Raw genomic sequence first — 21866 nt, forward strand, 5'->3', positions numbered from 1 at the left:
GAATTTAAGAGCTAAATTTCTTAAACTGTCTCTGATAAGGGACTGGCCTGAACAGAAACCCTTTGAGGAACTTTCAGACTAACAATTCAAGATGACATTCTGTGTCGTTCCAAAATGCAACACGGAACTTGTGACGTGAGGCTGCAGCAATATTCCCCTCTGGGTTTTATTTTGCCAGATTTGATGGACCCAAGCAGACTTTACACCAATTAGCAATAAAGAAAGACCTTCCAGGGACGCATCAGAGTCTCCAGGAGTAAGGTCCTGGCACTCCCCTCTGGCAGTCTGTCCCCATCCCACACTCCAGGCTGGTGTTAGGTGGGCAGCAGTCCGCTGGTGCCACAGCTTGTGAGATTGCAGGCTGCAGTGCAGACCATCTCAGCTTCACCATCTCAAAAACATCAGGTGGCTGGGGCGTTAAGAAGTCTCAACTACAACCTGGGTCTATCTAGGCAAGCATGCAGTATTGCAGACCTTAGCAACGGTGCCAGGACATGAGAGGAAATGCAGCCTTTTGCAGTTCCCTTCCTTGGAAGAACAGATCTCTTCCATTTCAAGAAAATGAAATGGATTTAAGCACGTACTTGGAAGTACATACATGGAAACAGAATTCCTTGTTAGGACGACAGTGGCACAGCATTGCCAATAAATGCTCTTGCTTTTATACTGGGGCTAAAGCAGACATTGAACTTTCACGGAACTGTAACAATTCTTCAAGAGGATCCTTCCATCTCTGTAGCTTCAGGGCTCAGCAAAGCTCATCATGACTGGGCCACCCTGGAATTTTTTTCTAAAAAGCTTCCTTTTGATTCTTGATTCCTAGTCTTCTGAGCCCAAGTGAAACCATATCAGACTGAAACACACTCTTGTTTCTCCCAAGCAGTCACTTAAAATGACATCGCATTTACTTTATTTTTCTTTTTCCTTGGTAATTCCTAAGGTGGAGATAATGCTCTTTGGTGTCTAAATGCATAGGCAGCATTTCCCAACATGAGTAGTATGACTTTGGTTTTCCACTTTATGATGTCTGTTCAACAAGTAATAGGCTCTGTCCACACTCCATCACTGTCAACCTTTTCCACAAGATGTAAGAACAGTGTAGGCCAGCAAAAGTTATTAAATGCCCCCTCCCCACCCATCTCAAAGAACAGAAGGCTAACCCTGGAGTCTCTCCAAATTATAATGTAGTTCAGAGTAACATCTTTCTCTAACTTGTTATGTGTTATATTCTCTCTCATAATGGGTGATTTCCACCCCCACCCCCCTTACAATTCTGAAGCTTTCATAATGATTCCTTCCGAATGAACATTGCTACTAAAATGCAAAAATACTATTTAAACAAACTTGTGAAATACTCCTCTTCCTTTCTTTATACTGCTAACATCTCTAGTTGCTACTTCACTCCCCAAATCTTTCCCTCAAACAGTACCAACTGTGTACCAAAGAGTAGTCTCTTTTTCACACACAGATATCGTATAACCATCTTTCCTCCCCCACCTCATTTTAATGCATTGCAGAATTACTGAGGACATTCTCCTCAGAGCTTGTAAAATGACGGCTAACAGTGAGCTAATTCTCTGTGAGGTGACAACTGCTCCATCCAAATGTCTGCAAAACATCTCAGCAAGTCTCTTCAATTAACAAAGTCAAGTATGATTGATTTAATTTTCACTTGAGAGTTCTTCTCAGAAGAACCGGTTCAGGTGTACCCAACAAGGCATTTAGTGAAACAGAAGAGGTAAGGATTAAATGTTCTGCATTTATACAAGCATCTCAAACTCTTCATAAGTCCTTAATTAATTAAGACTCAAGTTATCCTCCATGGTAGAGAAATACAGCTTTGCCTACTTTATAGGTCAAGGCCCCAGGCAGAAATAGGCCAAATGATTTGGCCAAGATCCCACCGAATGCATGTGGAAGAACTGGAAATTCAAATGACTTCAATTCTAAGATGCCTCACGCTCCTCACACAAAAAAGCTGTCATACCTTCATCCATTCTTTCCTTCTGAATATCTGTAATTTTTCAACATGATGACTGTCATTGCAGTCAGAGGGACCAACACACCATCACTGAAGCAGCTTTTAGAAGCTTCTTTAGAGGAAGAAAATATAAGAACAGTATTCCAGAGCAATGCAGAACACAAGATGTAGAATTGTTAACCTGATACTTATTCTGATTTTATCAGCACAGTCCAGGTTTGGAAAGATCAGATAAGCTAAAATTGGTAACTTCGATATTTTTGTGACTTTATGTCATCATCCATAACACTACCAGATAGCAAAACATTATACATGATGACATAACACCTGGAGAAACCATTATGCTTATCAAAAGGCTGCGGGTTTAGCCAATTCAGTTCAAGAGCTTGTGAGCATTTCTGAGCTTTCAGCCAGGCTCCATCAGCTCTGGTTATTACCCCCGTCCTTTTTCTGGCAAGCTGCTCCAAAATAAGAAGCAAATAACGCGGCTGTATTGTCTACCCCATGCAAAAGCTGTGCAAGGGTTTTATAATTTGATGCACAACAGGAAAGATACAGGTCACTGTCATCTGTTAAATCATGACCTTGTGAAGGTAACCGAAAAGATTTTTTTATTTTTTTAAAGAAGACAAAAAGGAGAATTACCCTGCCTTCACAGACCTCTGCCTTTTGTGTGAAGGCAGCTATAAAACATGTGTCAGGGAAGCCACAATACTGCTAACAAGAGACACTGGAAGAAAAGTTGTCTTTCTTGCTCAGAAACCCCCCCTCACGTCTACTGTAGATGCTCCTAGTCAGCGACTGTTTAGTCAGAAGTTTTAACCGACTCCTTAAATTCACCATCTCGGGGGCCTTGCTGCTTAATAAAGACTACGGGGTGTTGAGAAGCACAGTATATTATTTCATTAAGTGCTTTTTGGGAGAAGGGGATTTAGAAGTAAAACTGCTGGCTTTGTGTGGCAAGGTTATGACCTTTGACAACTTTGGAGCTTATCTCTTTCATCTTCCCACTCCCCTGAGACCCCGAACTTGCGGAGGGATGGAAGCGGGTAAGCCGGGGCCAGACAGAGTCCAGCATTGTTGTGGGGCTGCCTCCTCTCCCTCTCCCTCTCTCCCCTTCTCTCTCTCTCTCCCTCTCCCTCTCCCCCTCTCTCTTTTTTTTCCCCCTAAACAAAACAGATCTGAACTGAGCCAAGGAAACAAAAATGTATTGTTCCTCGCAGATGGAAGCGAGTGTCGCCTAGGTAACCAGATTAATCTCCTTTTTCTCTCCCTTCCTCTCTTGTAGTGCGGTAATCGGTGGGCTCTTTTCACAAAAAAAGCCAGCCTCAAAGCTGGGGCTCTAACTAGGTTCCTAATTAGCTGCAATTTACAATGAAGACAACATGATGAGATAATAGAAATTTGCAAAATAATGACATACCTCAGCAAAATATTCCTCCTCCTAAGAACCATTTTTATACAAAAACAATAAAGAGGGCCCTTCTAAAGCAAAGCTGGAAAATGGTGGTGTATTATGTGACACAGAACATTATTGTTCGCCTCTTGTTCCCCCAATCAACAGCTTATTGTTTGGCATCTTAAATAAAAATGACTCAAATACAGGCCACATAATGATCTCCATTGCGCTAATACACTGTATATACAGAGTAGTCAAAAATGTACCCAAGGCAAGGCCAGTGGGGCTGATAAAGTAACGGGGCCCAGAAAGGTAATTTACAATACAATGCACTAACTATTATTACTGGTCTTAATCATACATATCTTTCTGATTTCTGCCAGGATGCGCTCTGACATCAAAAAAGGGCACCCGAACAGGGGGCAGCTAGTTAATGAAATATGATGGATCACATTTGTTTTCATGTGGTGGTTAGTTCAAATGAAGCAGCCTCCAGACTGTTAGCCAACAGTCTTCTCTTGTGCGACATCAAAGGCTCCCATTGACGGGGGGAGAGGGAGGCGCGGGAAGGGGGATCGCGGGGAGACAGCGCAGAGGGAGGAGCGCCGAGCAACTCAAAGGACCATTAATCGTAATCTCTACCTTATGTCCGAAAGGGGAGAGCAGAGAAATATAACGGGCCAGGGCTGACCTGCCACTGATTTCAAGGAGAAGGAGCGTCAGCACCTCCACACGAGGTGGAGGAGCAGCACGGTCAATGTGCCACTGCTGAAATTTGGCATTTTGCTGCACAAGGGCGACTTGTCATTGTAGACATGAGGAGCACATCCCTGCTGGAGAGGAGAGGGCAGTTTTGATCTCCACACAAATATTTCATAAGTAGCAACAGATTGTCTAAAACTGTCAGGAATAACAGCAGCAGCAACACAAAAGTCACTCCTTATTCATTTGTGGACTCATTACCGCTGACCGTTGCAGCTACAAATATTCAAGAACTACTGATGAACAGATTGTCCCTTAAATAAGTGCAACTACAGCCACTTTGGGCAAGGACAGGAAAGTGTTATCATGCACCCTGACCTGGCCTTTCGGTTCCTAACTGTGGCATGAAGCCTAACTTCCTTCCCAGAGTAATTGAAAGGAATCAGAAATGTCACATTACACAGAGAACAAGCCAACTGCTGAAAACTACTGACAGGGTACCTGGCTCTAGCTGTACAGCAAGGTCCTGCAAGTGAGGGTTAACCATCCAAAGACGCATTGTAATGCTGCTGCCCTCTGTTTATACAACTTCTTTCATCTTTAAGGTTATCAAAATACTTAAAAAGTATTATAAGTTTGCTGAGGAGAGCTACTGAATACATCAGTGATGAACATTATGCTATACAAGGGTAAGAAAAAGAAGCAGATTTTAGAAGTACCCAAATATACCCATTCTAATGATCACTGCCATGAGATTTTTTACAAAGGAGACAGAACAAACTGCACTTGGGATTTTAAGATGTTATGCAAAACACACAAGAAACGCATGGGCAGACTCATTCACCCTGAGACCCTTTGGAAATTTCATGTGACACCTTCAAATCAAAGACAGTGAACCTTCAAACAATAATTAAAAAAAGAAGCACACAGATTTAAGACACACGATGGCACTGAAAGCAGGTCTGGATTCTGGAATTGTGTCTGTTATAAACAAACGTACCCTGGTCTACAGAGATTTCTAGGAAAAAGGGAACAAGGCGGACAAATGTGAAGTATCCAGTCTTTAAATGGAAATAAACAAGAATGAGTGATTGATGGTCAGATTCTGATGTGCTTACTCATACTTAATACTATTTTCTCTATGCAATGTCTGATTCCATAGAAGTACTTGCAGAATAAGGTGTTATTCAGTGTAAGAACATAAAACCCGGTTCCGAAAAACAGAATTATTAGTACTTGAACTGCCAGTAAGGCAGCCCTACTCCAATGAATGCTGAGCATCTTCTTATCCCATTGATTTCTCTCAGCACAGGAGCTGGCAATCTACCAGAAGTATCCTGACACACAGGATCAGGCAACACCTAAGAAAAGAGCAGTAAAGGCAAGAAAATGGCTTTGAACCTGTGAACCCGGTTTGGTGTAAATCCTGTGTTGACATGACTGATCATGGAAAGAAATGGAAACACTGGTGCTCCTATGCACCAACTGAAGACCAGACCTAAAGATTTGTGTGTCAGTTTGTTTTTGTTTCCAGATACTACATACATTTCTATGGAAGGCTGAATATATAGCCTGTTCTTTTCAGGTTCATCTAAAAAAGCAGACTCAGTTCCTGATTTAGATTTCTAAATAAAGGAATAAGCTTTTACCTGGAGCATTTTTCACCTTTGGAGCTTACATCCCTACTTGTGCTTAATCTGTCTAGAGATTTTACCATTGCATTCTTAGATAATCCTTCATGGAACAGCCACTGCGCACTGAGAATTCAGAAGAGCAGGAACAGTGTTGCTACCCCCAATATCCCAGGCCAGAGTGAGAATGGCAGCTCTGTATCTGCACTCTGGTATGCTTAACACCAGCTTGCCATTTTACACAGAAACATTAACTTTTCCAAGCAAGCGCTTCCCCTATCCATCCAGCTCCGTGGATGGATGAAATATCTCAAGGAGAGTTAGTTTCCCATAATTACAGAGCTCCATCTGATATCGCAGGAGCACAGCACAAATGGAATTCAATAGGGTTTCTGTATATTCAGCAACTGAAGATTTGGGACCCCAGATATTAACCTTTCTCCATAACAATCCTACCCAATATAACACACCATAGGAGGCCAAAACACTGGGCCTGATCCTGCAATATGACTCTTGTCATGCTTTTTATTTTTTTTTCCAACCTAATGGAACTATTTGTGCAAATAAATGTTGCAAGGCTGGGCACTCAGTGCATTTTCTTTTCCAGCATCCTGAGCGGCTGGCACAGGCTGACTTATCCAGCATGAATCTGAGATCATCTACACCATTCCCCTGGAAAAGCACCTGCGCCTTTGTGGCTCTGAACTGCTCTGACAATATAAGTTTACAAACAGCTTTTGAAACATGGCTCAAACATCCTTCAGTATCTGGTGTGTGACACAACTGGCTTGCCTTTATTTTATTATCATTATTACCACTCCCAGGCTTTAGAGAGCTTTGCATCTCTCCACACATTTCTTGAGCATCTCTGATAGCCTTCAACCTTCCTACATTTTGAAACACCAGCAAAGAGAAAAAACCCCTATATAAACAATGGGTTCACGCAGGATAGAAGAAAATCCATGCAGCTAACTTCAGTTTAATGTTCTTCAACTCTTTTCCTCCTTCCTCTACTCTTGCCCCTGCCCCCCAGGGGAGGTGGGATGAATGGTTTAAATCAATAACCAAAGGCTTCAATTTTACAAACCCCTGAGCCATTAGAGCTCTGAGTCCTCGGTGCACCCATCATAACCTCCCCCACCCCTGCACACACATATACACACACACACATAACATATATAAAAGAAACACTTCCAGCCTGGCATTAACAATGTTCATTCAGTGCTCTTTACTTAAAGGAAGAAAACAATTAAGTGAAACCTTGAAGTAATCTCATTCTGCCTATTTAGCCTCTTCATCCCTCAATGTGTGGTTAGTAAGTGTTGCAATCAGGGGCTAAGGCCTGCTATCATTCGGCCTTAATTAAAAAAGACACAAGCAGTGGAGCTGTGAATTAGAAATGTAACAACGCACTACCCCTGATTAATTCGAGGCTCATGTTGGATTAATAACTCCAAACAAAGAACAAAAGGAAATTGTTATGCGAATTGCAGTCCTCCCAGGCCAGACAAAGGTCAAATCACAGGATTTCAATTTCATCCGGAGTCGCTTAATCAACTCCCTCGGAAGGAAGACCATATGCAGTCCTGAAAGCTACCCATTGTAGTCGTGCTGTCACTGGACCTGAGAGACGGCACAGAGATAATCCCAACTATTCCCCGTCTTTTCTCCTTCTTGGCTGTTTCTTTTCTCTCTTTCTTTTCTTTCTCATTTTCTTTTCTCTCCCCCCCCCCCTTTTTTTTAAAAAAAAAAAAATGACAAAACCCCTTCATTAGGGCTAATGATTAAGGAATAAGAACATTAGCTGTCAGAAAGTGGCTTTTGTGGCTGCTGCCCCGTGGAAGCACCCTGGCTTTTGCTGCCCATGCAGCTGCAGAGGCAGCTCCTCATTTTGAGGGGGTCTCCTCTGACAGCAGAAGCCACCTACTGCTGTGCTTCAGCATCATGCAGCCACTTACACGAAACAGCACTCGGGGCGGGGTGGGGGAGCGGGTAGAATAGGATGTGTTGCACACATTCAGTGCACTACATGTTAATACAGAAGTCTTGTGGGTGTGGCAGCTGAGGAAGAAGGATGTTACTGCCCTGAATACCTATCTCTGACTGAAATTAAGCCACAGAGAATAGAATCACATATTTTCTTGCTGTTCATCCTAAATGAAATTATGATGGAGCAAAGCAGCCCTCTGTTTTCATGATACATTGTGCCTCCGGTGAGCAGGTCCTCCACTGCCACTGAACATGACTTCTCAAGTAACTTGCATGGCAGGGTGTTTTATATGGGCTGCACAGTTCATCCTATATAAAGAAAAAAGGAAAACCCAGGTCTGCCTAGGAACCTGGCACCTCATGCCCAACAGTAAGTAAAAAATAGAACCTTAAACTATAGAAACTGAAAAGGGCCAAGGAAGACTCTTCAGGGTGGGGACCTGCAACGTGGAGTTCATTCCTGCCCTCACTGCCTTCCTGAAGGGCTCTGCCCACCAGCCCAGGAACGTCAGCTCGCCACACTGCTGCCTGCAGCTGCCCCAGCCCGGATGGTACAGGTAGTCTCTCTCTCAGCCATATCCTTAGTGCTTATACACAACATTTCAAAAGACACACTGGAATTTCTCCAGGGTTTGTTTTTTTGGTTTTGATTTTTTTGTTTGTTTTTAATATATATTCTACAACAGCAACAAAGTTCAGGACCAAATTTACTTTCTCCAGGAATCAGCTCTAGTAAGGGACCAAGAGCCAATGGCATTTCCCACCTTGATGTAGACCTGTTGCTTAACTCAAACAAATTTATCCTGATTTACATGGAAATGAGATACAAAGATTTAAGAAACAGTCCTTTACTCTCAAATTCTGGTCCCAAACTTATTCTGAGTATGCATTATTTACTGTAGGATTGCTGACAAATGCACCGTGGCTCTCTGATTTGATTTTGCCAAAAGAGATACCTTAAAGCCCAGTAAAACTACCAAAAACCTGGTACTGGTACCTGGCACTGCACCAGTACTTTTAAAACCTGAAGGCACCAATGAATAAAGGTTAGGATTCACATATTAAAACACCTTGTGAAATATAGATGCAGACTCCGTAGAAGCCTCTTACCTGTGTCAGGCGCTGGAATAAAATCGCAGGTCACTCGGTGAACTTAAAGGAAGATGGTGTTTTGATTTTCAGCTTGGGATCATCTCCACTCAATTCTGTCACAAAGTACACTTGGTCCTCTTTCGAAGGGGCTGCTTACACACACCTGCTGTCTCTGAATTAGCTGTCGAAGGGGAAGAAGTGGTTTGTGAATCACCCCATTCTGAAGCTGTTTCCCACTCAGAATATATGCCAGCTTTAAATACTAACCCAGTAAATGACTATTCAACTTCTCTGATGCTTTCCTTTTAAGTATCTGTTCACTTTTGCTTTACGTATTGATTTCTTAGCATGCAACCAAAGATTAAGATGAAATACCTACTGTGCCATGGAAAAGGAGAGTCACATATTCAGAAACCCTTTTGCCTGTGTTACACCAAGTCATTAAACCCAAATTATATGGAATGCAAATACTGTTAGAAGTAAATCTTTCAAACATTCTACCAGCTCCAAAATGTAAACATAATTTTTGAAATCTGTTACTGTTAGAAGCTCAGCAACAAATGATTTTATGTGCACTACCAGTTACTGTAGCTCCTTCCAATCTTCGGTGCAAAAGTAAGATCTAAGCTCCAAGACTTTAGCCCACTTACTGGTCTGTAGAAGAAGGTAACCTGTGTGCACATCCCAGTAAGAAGAAATGGGAGGACAAGTTTGTCCCTTTCCATTATTCCTACTACAAGTGCTGTGGAGCAGTTCTTTATCTTGTCCCAAAGAGACACCAGCCTCTTGGAAAAATCCTCCTGCTTTATCATAAATTCTGAGCCTGAAGTTGTTATTATTCTGTAATATGAAACAATAATTCATTGCATATAGGTAAATGAGAGTAGCCTTTGAGTACGGTCAAAGACTTTACAGTCCTTGACTCCATTATAAAAATCTTCACCAGAAAACACTTTTTGGAAAATGGCTGTTTAGTGTTGGTATTCATTCATGTTACTTCTTTAAGGTAAGCAAAGGGCTCACTTCCATAAAATCCAGATGGACTCCCCTCAGGCTGCACACCAGCATCCTGCAATACTGTTTTACATGAAGCTTCAATTCTTGGTCAGCTGAATATAGAAGAATTTCAACTTTCATGTTTAAAGCTAATTAAGCTTGTAGCCCTCAGTCTAACAGGGGAACGGCTAGTCACAGATTTCCAATGTACTCTAATTACTCAAGAACAAATAAAAGATTTTCTCCAACAGGTAGCACGCACTCATGAATTTTAGTGCCTAGTTTGATAGTCTTGGTCCCCAGGCCCATGAGATGTCATTACTCCTGGCAATACCGGGACATGTTCTTCTCACTGATCGCAGAATAGTGTGCATATTAAACACAAGACAAAACCTGATGTGTCAAAAAAAATAGCTATTGTAATACCAAAAAGGCACCTAAGACTGCTGCAGGGACAGGTGGGTATTGGGGCACCTGCTCCATGCCCTACACCAGGGATCCTCAAACTACGGCCCACGTGCCGGATACGGCCCCCCAGGGTCCTCAATCCGGCCCCCGGTATTTACAGAACCGCCCCACCCCCCACCCACCCCCCGCTGGGGGTTAGGGGGGGGAAACCAAGCAGCCGCAGATGGCTGCCTGCCACTGCATCCACGTGCCCGCCCCCTGGTTAAAAAGTTTGAGGACCCCTGCCCTACACAAACACCAGCACAGGCCAGGTAGCCAGCAGCTCCTGTGGCTTACATCAAATGAAAATCAGCTACAAATCTGCTGAGGGTGGCAAGGAGAAGAACTTACTTAAGTGGCTGCAGACCCAAGCAGCCCCTACTGCCAAGTTTGGCATGTGTTTTGTGTCTTGAAATCAAACTTTGCCCATCTTCGTAGCTCCTGCATATGCTGCTGAGAAAAACAGCTTCCAAGCAGCTAACTCTTGGCTGGGACAGGCATAGCCTAAAACCTTCCCCACACCATTTCCAGCACAACTGCCGACACAGCTACGCTGAGGCGGGTGGGAAGACAAGGCAAGCCCCAGCTAAGGTATGCCTGAGGACCAGCAGACTGCCCTGTATTTCTGTGCAATCCCTCAGTACTGAAGGTGGCTTAGAGCCCATCCCATTCTCCTTGCTTCTCTCAGCTACCCCCAAAGACTGAAGGGACATATGAATTTTTATAAATTGCAAAGCATCAACAGTAGGCAAGCATTTACAGTTGCCCTCAACTTGACTTGCTCTCTTTAGTAACCATCTCAAAGCTGTGCACCTGTTTCTTTAAGCAAATAAACCAACAAGTTTCTCTGATTTTACTTGACATTTTTTTTCCAAACCTCTCCCTTCACTTAGAAGCTGCCCCCTTTTCTTCCCTTCCACTCAAACAAGCTGCTGGTGAGAGATATTCCCCCTCTGCAGCTCCTACCAAGTGTGCAATAGCTTTCACATATCTCTACCTCACTGACCCTTCATCTCTTTTTAAATCACAGATAAGGAACAACATTTTCTTATCTTGCTAAGAACTGGTAACACTTTCCACTTCTATTACAATATTACCCACCCCTACAAAGCAGTCTAAAAGTCTGCACACACAAAAAAAAAAGAAAAAAAAAGAAAAAAACCCGGCATAAATATGGTAGTTTTCTGCCAGATTCCAAGCAACAAGCAGGACTATAGTTTTGCATTGGGTAGTACCCCAAAAACATACTGCAAGCAAGCAGCTGTTTCAAAAGATTAAATATGATGGGATGTGCAGAGAAAAAGTTATGTCAAGCCCGTTTGTCTCTCTCCAAAAAACCCAAGCCAAGCAACCAAAGATAATGTGGGTTCTTCTGTTCACCTTACAAAAATGCCACTTCAGTTAGAAAGATAAAATCAGATCACAGCAAATCAGGTTTTACTTCTGAATAATTTTTCCAAAGAAGTCCAGCACCTTTGCTTAAGCTCAACTTAAAGAATGGCACAGCGTTTCTGAGCACAGCTGCTGTGCTCCCTTCTCAGAGGTGGCTGCTCCTCGGTCCTGGCTGGCATTAAGCAGGGCAGGATACACAATCCTTATTCCCATAAAACTGTTTAATATACATAATTAGTCCCACTGATATCAATAGGAAAACATGTACTGTAAAAAAAAAGTAGTGCAGGAGAACATTTACCTTTCTGCAATAAAATCACACAACAAATACATCCAGCCTAAGCACCTACTAGTTGCTTTCCAAGAAGCCCAAACAATAACTGCCAACTTAACCACACCGATTACATGTTCTTAGTTTATAGAGAAATTGGAGTAATGTCTTATATCTTTGGTAATATGATTACTTTCTATTTTTTTTTTTTTTTTATGGAAGAAATAGATTTAGTGAGAAAATTTTGTGGAAACAGTTTTTTGTACTTAAAAAAATTAAAATGCAACAAAGAAATTATCAAGAAAAATCTCAGTTTTGACAAAATTTCCATGACAGCTCAGACATGCAGTAGAGAAGTCCCAGCAGACAGAAAGGCTGGACCTTTGAACCAGGCAGAACAGAAACTTAACCTGTTTCTACTGCACTACTACTACCACTGTAGCTCCTGGAGTCTTCTGGATTTTTAGGAATTTCACAACGTCCTTGATAGGTACAGTTTTCATTCCAAGACATAAACACATTTTCTGAAACTATTTTTTTTAATTTTTTTTATTTGGTTCATTTTAGGCCAGCTTTAATGGTAACTTTGCCATTTGCGGTATTGCCAATTACTGTTATACATCCAGAATCACAGTAAAGTTTTTCTTTTAAAGTCATTTAAAGTAACTTCCTTGTGAGGGAATCCAAAATACTTTCACAAGGTGATCAGGGATCTTACCTAATTCGGCATTACTAGGATGAGAAATTACACACAGGAGTAAGCCCAAGAGTCTACCAATGCTACCTAAAAAGAAAGAGCCTGGAAAGATGTTCCGGAAGCTCGACAGAACTGGATCCCACGGAGCCTTATTTCACCTTTGCCTTTTTTTTTTCCCTTCTTTTTCTTGTGAAATCTGTCTCCTTTGCTTTGATGCCTTTGATTGAAAGGTATTGTGGAAGTGACTCACGTTTGTGCAGCTCAGAAACATGACCGCCAACAAAAGCCAAAACATACAATTTGGTGTATTTGCTTGCTGACTAAACTAAATATCTTTTTCTGCTTGGAGGGTAAATTGTTAGTTTCAAAGCTGAATGACTGCTTCTGTAAGTTGGATAGCAGACTATTGGTACAGTGCAATAATTAAGGGATCTTAGTTCTTAAACAATGCTGATAAAACAGAAATCCCTCTCCCTTTTTTCTGGATTACCTTTAGAACTGAAATCAGAGCACGCTAAATGAATAATAATTTGCACCTTCTGTGAATGATAGAAGATTGAATCAAATTTTAACTAGACTCTATTTGTAAATCCCTCAGGATGACATAATTACTATTCAACACATACCTTAATTAGCTGTACACATCTATTTCATAGTATTTAACGGGTTTAAACAGCTTTTATTGTCTGTTGAATGGATGTTCCATTCTTATCAAAATGAAAAAAATCCTGAATTTCCTAAACTGGAAGAAATTTGCTCACAGAAGTCAAGAAATTACCTAGAAATTGCTGTGTCTATAGTCAAATAGTTATCTTTTTTTAGCATTTTAAATTTTGTTTCAAATTCACTAATGGTACAAAGAATTGATATAATGCACTGATGTGAATTATTGTTGCCGCTGCTTCTTTCCTTTTGATGAAAAAAGATCATAGTTGCACTGTCTGGTTAAAAAAAAATAAATTATTCAAATTTCTGTGCATAATTTGAGATGAATACAAGTCAAGCTGGGACACAATTTCTTCTTCTGGTTTGGATTACAGTATGACCTCACCTCTAGAAAGCACTATTGCTTTTTTTGCTCCATCATAGGTCAGAAACAGGCTAAAATTTGGCAAGCCAAACCAAAGAATTAGCATTTGAGACCTTGATCCTTGTGTAAGAGCAGGTACTCGCTCACATGCAGAGGCTGTTCTTAAAACTAATGGCTCTGCAGAGCAACATGGCCCAGCTCGTGCGCTGCAGGCTGCCTGAGCAAAGGCTGGGTGCCCCTGCCATGAGCCAAGGCTTGTCACTAAACCACACACATGACCTTCCCCAAAATCACAGAATCATTTAGGTTGGAAAAGACCTTTAAGATCATCAAGTCCAACCGCTAACCCAGCACTGCCAAGTCCATCACAAAACCATGTCCCTAAGTGCCACATCTACACGTCTTTTAAATACCTCTAGGGATGCTGACAACAAAAGCAAACGTCAATGACAATGATTATGTGCAGACACACATGCATGTGGTATGTTTTCATTATTTTGTCAAACTGTCCCAAGTGAAATTAAAATGTTTACTTAAGTATTTATTTTATACTCCATGTCATTTGCTTTCTGTTCTCCTTAAAATTTAATGCAAAAGACAGCTGGCTCTTCAGAACCACTCACTGTTCCCAGGGCCAAATCTAAATGAAGATGTTTGACACAGGGGGAATGACCAAGGCTGAGCCCAGGGGATAGGGGAAGGCAGGACTAGAAGTCCTCTATTCTCCTGGCCACCTTGGCTTCACTGGGACCAGAGAGAAGCCAACACCTCTGCAGCCATAGTAAGGGAGCACTGCCAGGACTCAGGACCTAAGAGCGCAGGGAAACGGAAAGACCAAGCAGGATGAGGCACACAGCTCTGGGATAGAAGAAACTAAACAACTTGAGGAGAGGACTGATAGTCTGAAGGATATTTTAGGTACTATCCCTCCCAACCACCCAAAAGTCATCAGACCAGGTCTTAAAGTCATAAGATTTGCCATAGTTATGTTTAGAAACAAAAAAGACCCTAAAACACACACAAATGCCTTCCAATGCGTTTGAGATCCTTTTGTTTTATCTTTCTCTTACTTCTTTAGGGTGCCCCATATCATATTTTCAAGTTTTTCACTGCAATTCATTGAGTAAAAATTTATTTTTTTACATAAGTGGAGGTAGAGATTCTCACACATTCATGTAATCTTAGAACGGGGTTTTACAAGACACATTACATATAGCAAGCTTTATGATAAAATTGCAGGCATGCTGTTGGGAAACTAACATATTCTGTCACTGAAACAGAATCAAGTAAAACAAAATAAAAATAAACTTATTCAGTCAGGAATGCTTCTCAGTTCATAGTTATGTTTCTTCCAGTGTGTATGATAAAGTGGTAAATGCCCAATCATTATTTAAAAAAAAAAAAAAAATAAGGATCACTCTTAAATATATCAATATGACCCTTATGTTTCTCATCAGATTTAGGGATGGAAGAAAAAAAAAAAAAAAAAAAAAAGAGGGTGGGGGCACCGGGGCAGGAGGGGAAGTGTTTATGCCAAGATGCTTTATACTTTACCAGCACCTTCCTTTACACTGCAGTTTCCATCTAGCCTTGCTCTGGTTTCAGCTATAGCAATATTCACAACAGAGAACGTAAACTGGGTCCCAAACCTTTCTGGAAACTTTACAGGTTAGAGTCACCACCTGCAAATCTACTATAAGTATCAAAACTTATTGGAAGTCAGCGCAGACTGGGAGCAACAGGCTGCTCCCATCGCGTGATCCTGCAAACAAACCAGGCTGCAATCTCCTGTGCCAGCATCTGTCCCTGAGCAGCCCACAGGTTCCTCCCGGACAGAACTCCGTCGGAACCTCATTTTGAGGTGACAAAAGGATAGACCTCACGTTGCTGCACTGTGTATCTATCTTCAAGTCATTACCCTGGAAAAGAGAAAAGCTATTTGTACTCTCCCCAGTAAACTTGCTTTTCTCAATTTTCCTAACATTACAATGAAACTTTCCTGCCTGTCATGTCAGTCACTTGTTTTATATTGGAAAAATTGCAAATCACGGGGAGAAAAATGCTGCCATATGCAACTACTGCATAGCATTAGAGTAGTGCTAGATACTCTCTAATTACATAGAGTACTGTTGACATGCATATAAAAAAAATATCATATTGATTACTTATATATCATACTTGAAAGATAAATAGTTGGAGCTCAGCCGGCTACCCAGGAAAAACTACAGGAGGCCAAAGAAGGATTTACAATTCTTTTCCGCTTAAATAACATCAACTGTGAGGAAACATGCATTTTGATGGAGTACATTATAGAAGAACATTGTGATGGTTAAAAAAGCATGATATGAGATCCAGGTAGAAAAAAACATGTGATTTTGAGAATCGTAAAAAGGACAGTAGTACCAGCTCACAGAGATCACCCATTCTTTTCAGTCCCTTACTGAATCCTACTGTCTTATAATCGTTATGCTATATTATTTATTATTTGCACTATATATTATTAGCATGGCAGTATCCCCAGCAAGGTCTCCGGGAAATCCCATAGGAGTATTTTCATGTTTGGTTGATTAGTTTTGCATCTGCATAAAAATATTTGCCTTGTTGCCTGAAACCTTGACTTCAGTGCGGAAATGCACAAAAAGCAGGAAATAAACCTGATCATTCTGCTTTCCATCTCCAAGTTAACAAAACATTTAAATAATTAACTTATAATCATTAAATATGAAGTTAATAACACAAAGAATGTCTTAAAATTACGTTAAGTGTGTCAAATTTCTGAAAGCAGTTCAGTCTAAGTTCTGCTGAAGCCCCAAGTAACTGAAAACCTGTTGAGTGGAGGGCACAGGTACCTGAGCCGTCAATAGCCATTTCAAATTTTTCTTACTCTGCGGAACACAAGGCAATAAAATAAGCCTAAGATGATACCTGTTGTGCATGGCTGTGATTTCACCATGAAGGCAATAGCATTGACACGTAAAACTCATTCTGCAGGTAAGACTTGAAAAAATAAATAAATGTATATGTGTCTCCAGAAGAAAGAACATTTGACAGAAACATCAGGTTTGCAGTGCTGGTTTTTCTAAACATGAATTATTATAAGCTGAGATATTATCTCTATATAATGCATGTTGGCACAATCACAGTTCATTCTTGTGTAAATAATTTGGGATAGCATTATACAAACTGCAAATGTGGCACTTAATTTTATTAAAGAAAACAACTGACGCAATAGCAGCTACAGCAAAATTGGGATGGTAAACAGGTTATTTTTTATCAGACTTCCTTTGGTCTTTCTGATAGTTAATAAAGATACTTTATAGAAGCTATATACTCAGTGACTCTGCCTGTGCTAGTTATGTTGATCCAACCGATTTCAATGGGGTTGAAGGAGACTCTACAATACTACAGCAGGAAAAGCAGATATAACTAAGTCAGCTAAGTGATTTGGCTTTATTTCCTTTGAGGGAATCTGAAAGAAGAATTCCTGGACTTTGATTCATTTGGACCTGGAATAACAAGATCGTTGGATGAAGTCAGTCAAACATGGAAGAAAGAACAGAATAGATTAATTCCTACCAACCATTTGCCTTGGTGAGCTTGAGCTGGCAGGCATTACCCTATTCTCCAAACGGGACTTGCCATGCAGTAGGAAAAAGTGAACAGCATATTTGAGATCTGATATGCAGAATATGTCTGGAAAAAAAAAAATTGGTCCTAAGTCCCAAAGTATAGCAGATCTGTGCCCTGATTAGCTTATATTCATCCAAACCTCCTTCTGTGCCCTGTGCCTAGATTAGGTTGTGCACACAACCTATTTTCTATTTATGCAACATCTGCTCCACTTCAAGATTGCGAGCAAGAACATTCCCAGGCTCCAAAGCAGGATGAGATTACAGACTGGCGAACTGAGCTGGATAAAACAAGGCTGGAGCCACAAAGATTTAGGTTCAACTCAGATTATTTAAGATTCCAAAAACGTCTCCATTTTGCTTTTACATAAGTCATTTCCCACATTTATACTTCCTTGCAGCTTTGAGAAGGAAGGGAAACAGAGTGCTTAATTAGTAAAAGTTTGTCTAGCGCCATTCTCTCACATGACCAGAGTACCAAATCTTGTGGATATCATGTGTAGTACCATAACTAAACCTTCAGCCCTGATTATTCAGAGCTTAGAGAATCATCTAAGCCCTGTTGTTCAGACACAGTGATGCTCTCCTACCACTGGAATGAAGATGGGAGTCCGGGAAGAAAGGGGACTTCCAAGCACAGACAACACCAGTACAAAAAACGTCCATCACATGGGAAGGTTTCAGGGCAGAAGAAGTGGCAGTGCTGCAGAAGCAGCGGGACGTGGTGAGGATGGCCTGTGCAGATGTCACCCCTGGAGATGACCAGTTCAAAAGAGGAGGAAGGGGGACTTTTCTTTCTCCTAAGGAGCAACTAGTGACATTGGTGATAACATCTGCAGTAAAATTAACACTGGTTCCTGGGAGAACCATTTAAGTGGACAGCAAGACCATGATTTGGTCTACAGCAGCAACAGTCACTATATATGGAATATGTTTAACTTTTTTAATAGCAGCAACAGGCAGAAGGTTAAACATTTGACCAAGATGACAACCTCGGGCATCACTGCCAGGACCACAGAGACCTTCCTACCTTCCTCCTGGACTTGGCTTCACTGATGGCATTTCATGCTCACTGGCAAAGTCCATGTGAACTAAGGAGATGCTGCTGCTATTGAACTGACCGTTCAACAGCCCCACTGACACTCTGGGAGCCAACAAGCTCACAAAACCACCCCAGCTCGAATTCACAAGCTGGTCAGAAAGATAGTGGCTTAGCAGTTTGATTGTCCAAATACTTTCAGCTGGGTTCAGTGGAATAATAGCCCACTGATAGCCTGAAAATAAATAAATAAATAAAGCCCTCTTTTCTTGGCCATGATTGAGGATTTTTTCCTCCCTTGGAGAGGCTGCAAGACAAGGAATGCCATTCAGCTAATAGGGACTGGCTGCATCAAAAAGCAGCCAGGATTTCTCCCTCTCCCAGTTCTTCCCCCTCCCCAACACAATAGACCTGAAAACAAAAGACAGATTATTAGGTTTAAGTATGTAGCCCATTCTCCACATACCCCTTTCCTCCTCCTCCCACCCCTTCTTCAGCACATCTGGTAACCATGTGTGGCAAGTGCTAATGAAGACTTTCCTGAGTGAGCTACAATTAGTTCCGACTGCTGTTAGCCTCTCTCGGCTGTACTGAGGATAAAAACCAACACAAAACAAAACAAAATCTTCCCATTACTGTTCCTGAAACCTCCTCCTGCCCCTGGGATTCCCCCTTCTCACCACGCTGCTGAAATTAAAATAAAAAAAAAGTGTAGGCAAATTCTTTAAGGCTCTATTCCTCCTGACTTTTTCTTTTTTTTTTTTTTTTTTTTTTTTTTTTAAATCAGCATTTTATTCATTTTGATTGAACACGACAGGCAGGCAACAGTGTTTCTATGATCCTGTCTACAATAGAGAATTGTTAAACAGATGTCCATTTTTTTTTTTTCCTTCTAGCCTGGCAATATTATACACATAGCAGTTTTATCTGCTTGAGCAGATCAAATTTGTGTGTGTGTGTGCAAGCGTGTGTGTTGCCATTTGGAGTGATTAGAATAAGCTGCACAGAGGCAAGATGTATTGTGCACAATTAAGCCCATCTCCAGACCGCACATTTTTGTTTACTCTTGGTCTCTTCTCCTCTCCCCAATCAAGCTTCTAATAGAGCTGTTTCAAGTTTCAACAAGGACCACATTAACTGCTGGTCGCCACATGAAACAGAATGCCAGACCCCAGCCTCTCCCCAAGATCTAAGCGCCAGCCTCCCTGTCCTCCTTTACATTTCTCTCTGAAACCGCCACAGCCCTCACCTTCAAAATTCCTAATGATTCCCCCTATAGCAGACACTCTCCGGGCAATGTAAAATTTCAGTGTGAGACTTTACATATTCCTTGTCATTTCCCTCAGCTGTGTCACGCAACATGATTGCCACTGACCAACCCCTACTCGAACGTATGTTCCCACTAAACAAACAATCCAGAAAATTGCTGTAGAAGTGATATCTGCATACATCATACTTCAATTATACCTTATTCACGCAAAAAATGGCTATGACCCTCCTACACCTTTTGAACAGCACTGTATATTGAAATGCAAAAAACTAAGTTCTAAAAGCAGAATAAAAGCAAAACTGATTCTTTAAAAGGATTTATTCTCTTAAAATACAGACATATCTACTTGCCAAATGATTTCTCAGAGAAGATGATAGGCTGGAGTAATGCAGGGAGGGAGGAACAAAAGGGGTTTTAATCATGGTTGGGATTAAAGAGTTGTATAACAATTGCTCTCCCTCCAGGCATATATACTGTACACGCTCACTGTAAATGATCAGCATTTAAAGAAACAAAGTGCACCATAAAGCATTTAACATAAAGACTGCTGCATATACATTAACACTTCATTAATCAAAAGACACTGGGTATCTTTCTCACTTATGATACCAGAAAACAGCACTTAATGCAGACAGGACCAACAGCCAAAGCTGGGCAGGAATGTAGCTTCTCCCCTACCCCAATTTTAAGTTCATAAACCCCACCAAAAATTAAAAAAAAAAAAAAAAAAAGGAGGGAAAAAGGCACAAGACTCTTTCTAATTTAAGGGCCTCTTTTTGGACAAAAAATTATTGCTTCGTCTCCACATAGTCTTGTTTTCCTCCGCACCAAGCCGGGAGCAGAGCAAAGCTGTTGCACTCCTAGCAGTATTTTTCTATAAAACATAAATTTTACACTTTGAAAAAAAGGCTAATTTTACTGGTAATGAATACCAGTAATAACTTAATGAGTCACCGCAGTACACAGTTTAAGGAGGAGCTGGTGCTAATGCGTGAATAATTATTGACACAATTAAGTGCCCAACACTGGGCCTGTTAAACTGCTTCTGGCACGTGAGGGCTCCTTAATGGCTCCGCCTATTGCACAAAGACCCTAAATGGTTTTAAAGTGCAGAGAGCTCCCCTCTGCTACTGCAAGGGATCCTCGGATCTCAAATCCGTTTCCTGTCAGATAATGCAGAATTGCTGAGGGTTTGCATCCCATGCAGGATTTTGCCCTGTTGTTGGACTGAATAATTAGTTATTTACCAATTCAGTAAACAGTAAGTTCACCCTTTGACCTGCCTTGGCGTAGACTGTCTGGTCCATAACCCTGCTGGGGGCTTCCACCTGCCTAATGGTCATTCTGTGAGCTGGGGCTGCTGCTGGAAACCTGGCTGCTCCCTTCCCACCGGTGGCTCCGAAACACAGGTCCCCGAATCCCGCTGGCCATCGAATCCTCAACGTAGTGGCTGGGGTGCGTGTGGTAGAATTAATCTCCAGCTCACCTACAAAAACCTGCTTCAAATGAAAATGGAGTACTCGACACAAAAAAGTCATCAAGCGAAGCATCTCCAAGCTGTTTTGGCACACTGCACAGTCTGACCCCACCACACACGTGCACCCATCCCAAGACACTCAAGCCCCCTTACCCCCATTGCACATATGCAGCTTCTCTCTATTTTACAATATTTGGGAGCTTACACATATCCCAATTAAACACAAACCACATCTCAGGCCCCACCGCACATACCACGCTTATCTCCAACAAGTCCAGCAGAATCACTGGGGATATTTGCAGGTTTCCAGCAGAGATATTTGCGAGGCAACATTATCATTGAGAAAGCTGTAAAAAAGTCACCTCTGGCAAATAATTCTTGTCCACGTTTCACAAGAAGGGCACTCACATCCTCTGAATGGACAGGGCTGTCTCTTTAAGTCAAAATGCCCTGCCAAGAGCCTCACCAGTTAGCTGGAGCAACACATGCTTGAACACAAAGATTGACCTTTTTTTCTGTGATCCTGAACTCTCTCTGACCTTCCCCAAGCTATTCCAGCATGCCCATGGGTCCATTAGATAGATGGACAGATAGATGGACAAGCAGACAGCAGATCACAGTATTTTATGTTAAAATCTGCGCAGCCTGAGCACTGCACCTACAGCACTATCAGCGAGGGGGTCCCCAGTCCAGGTTTCGGAGTGTGCTGGAGCCCGTAATGCAATGGTTGCACACTGGCTGCAAGACAGCTATCACATCTGAGAGACACATGAAAGGAGAAAAGAGGGATCCTCTGGGATAGCAGAGCATCGTCCTCCTTGTCC

General features: G+C 41.6%; 1 protein-coding gene across 5 annotated transcripts in view; it reads right to left on the bottom strand.

Annotated features, from left to right (window-relative positions):
* SOX5 (SRY-box transcription factor 5) overlaps positions 1-21866 on the bottom strand; it is a 652081-nt gene that overhangs the window by 332157 nt on the left and 298058 nt on the right. For all 5 annotated transcript variants that reach the window (XM_080392183.1, XM_080392185.1, XM_080392184.1 and 2 more), the window contains one exon: positions 8813-8975. The gene's annotated coding sequence lies outside the window, so the exon portion shown is untranslated. The remainder of the gene's footprint in view (positions 1-8812; positions 8976-21866) is intronic.

The sequence above is a fragment of the Falco punctatus genome, assembly GCF_963210335.1.
Source record: "Falco punctatus genome assembly, chromosome: 6".
NCBI lineage: Eukaryota > Metazoa > Chordata > Aves > Falconiformes > Falconidae > Falco > Falco punctatus.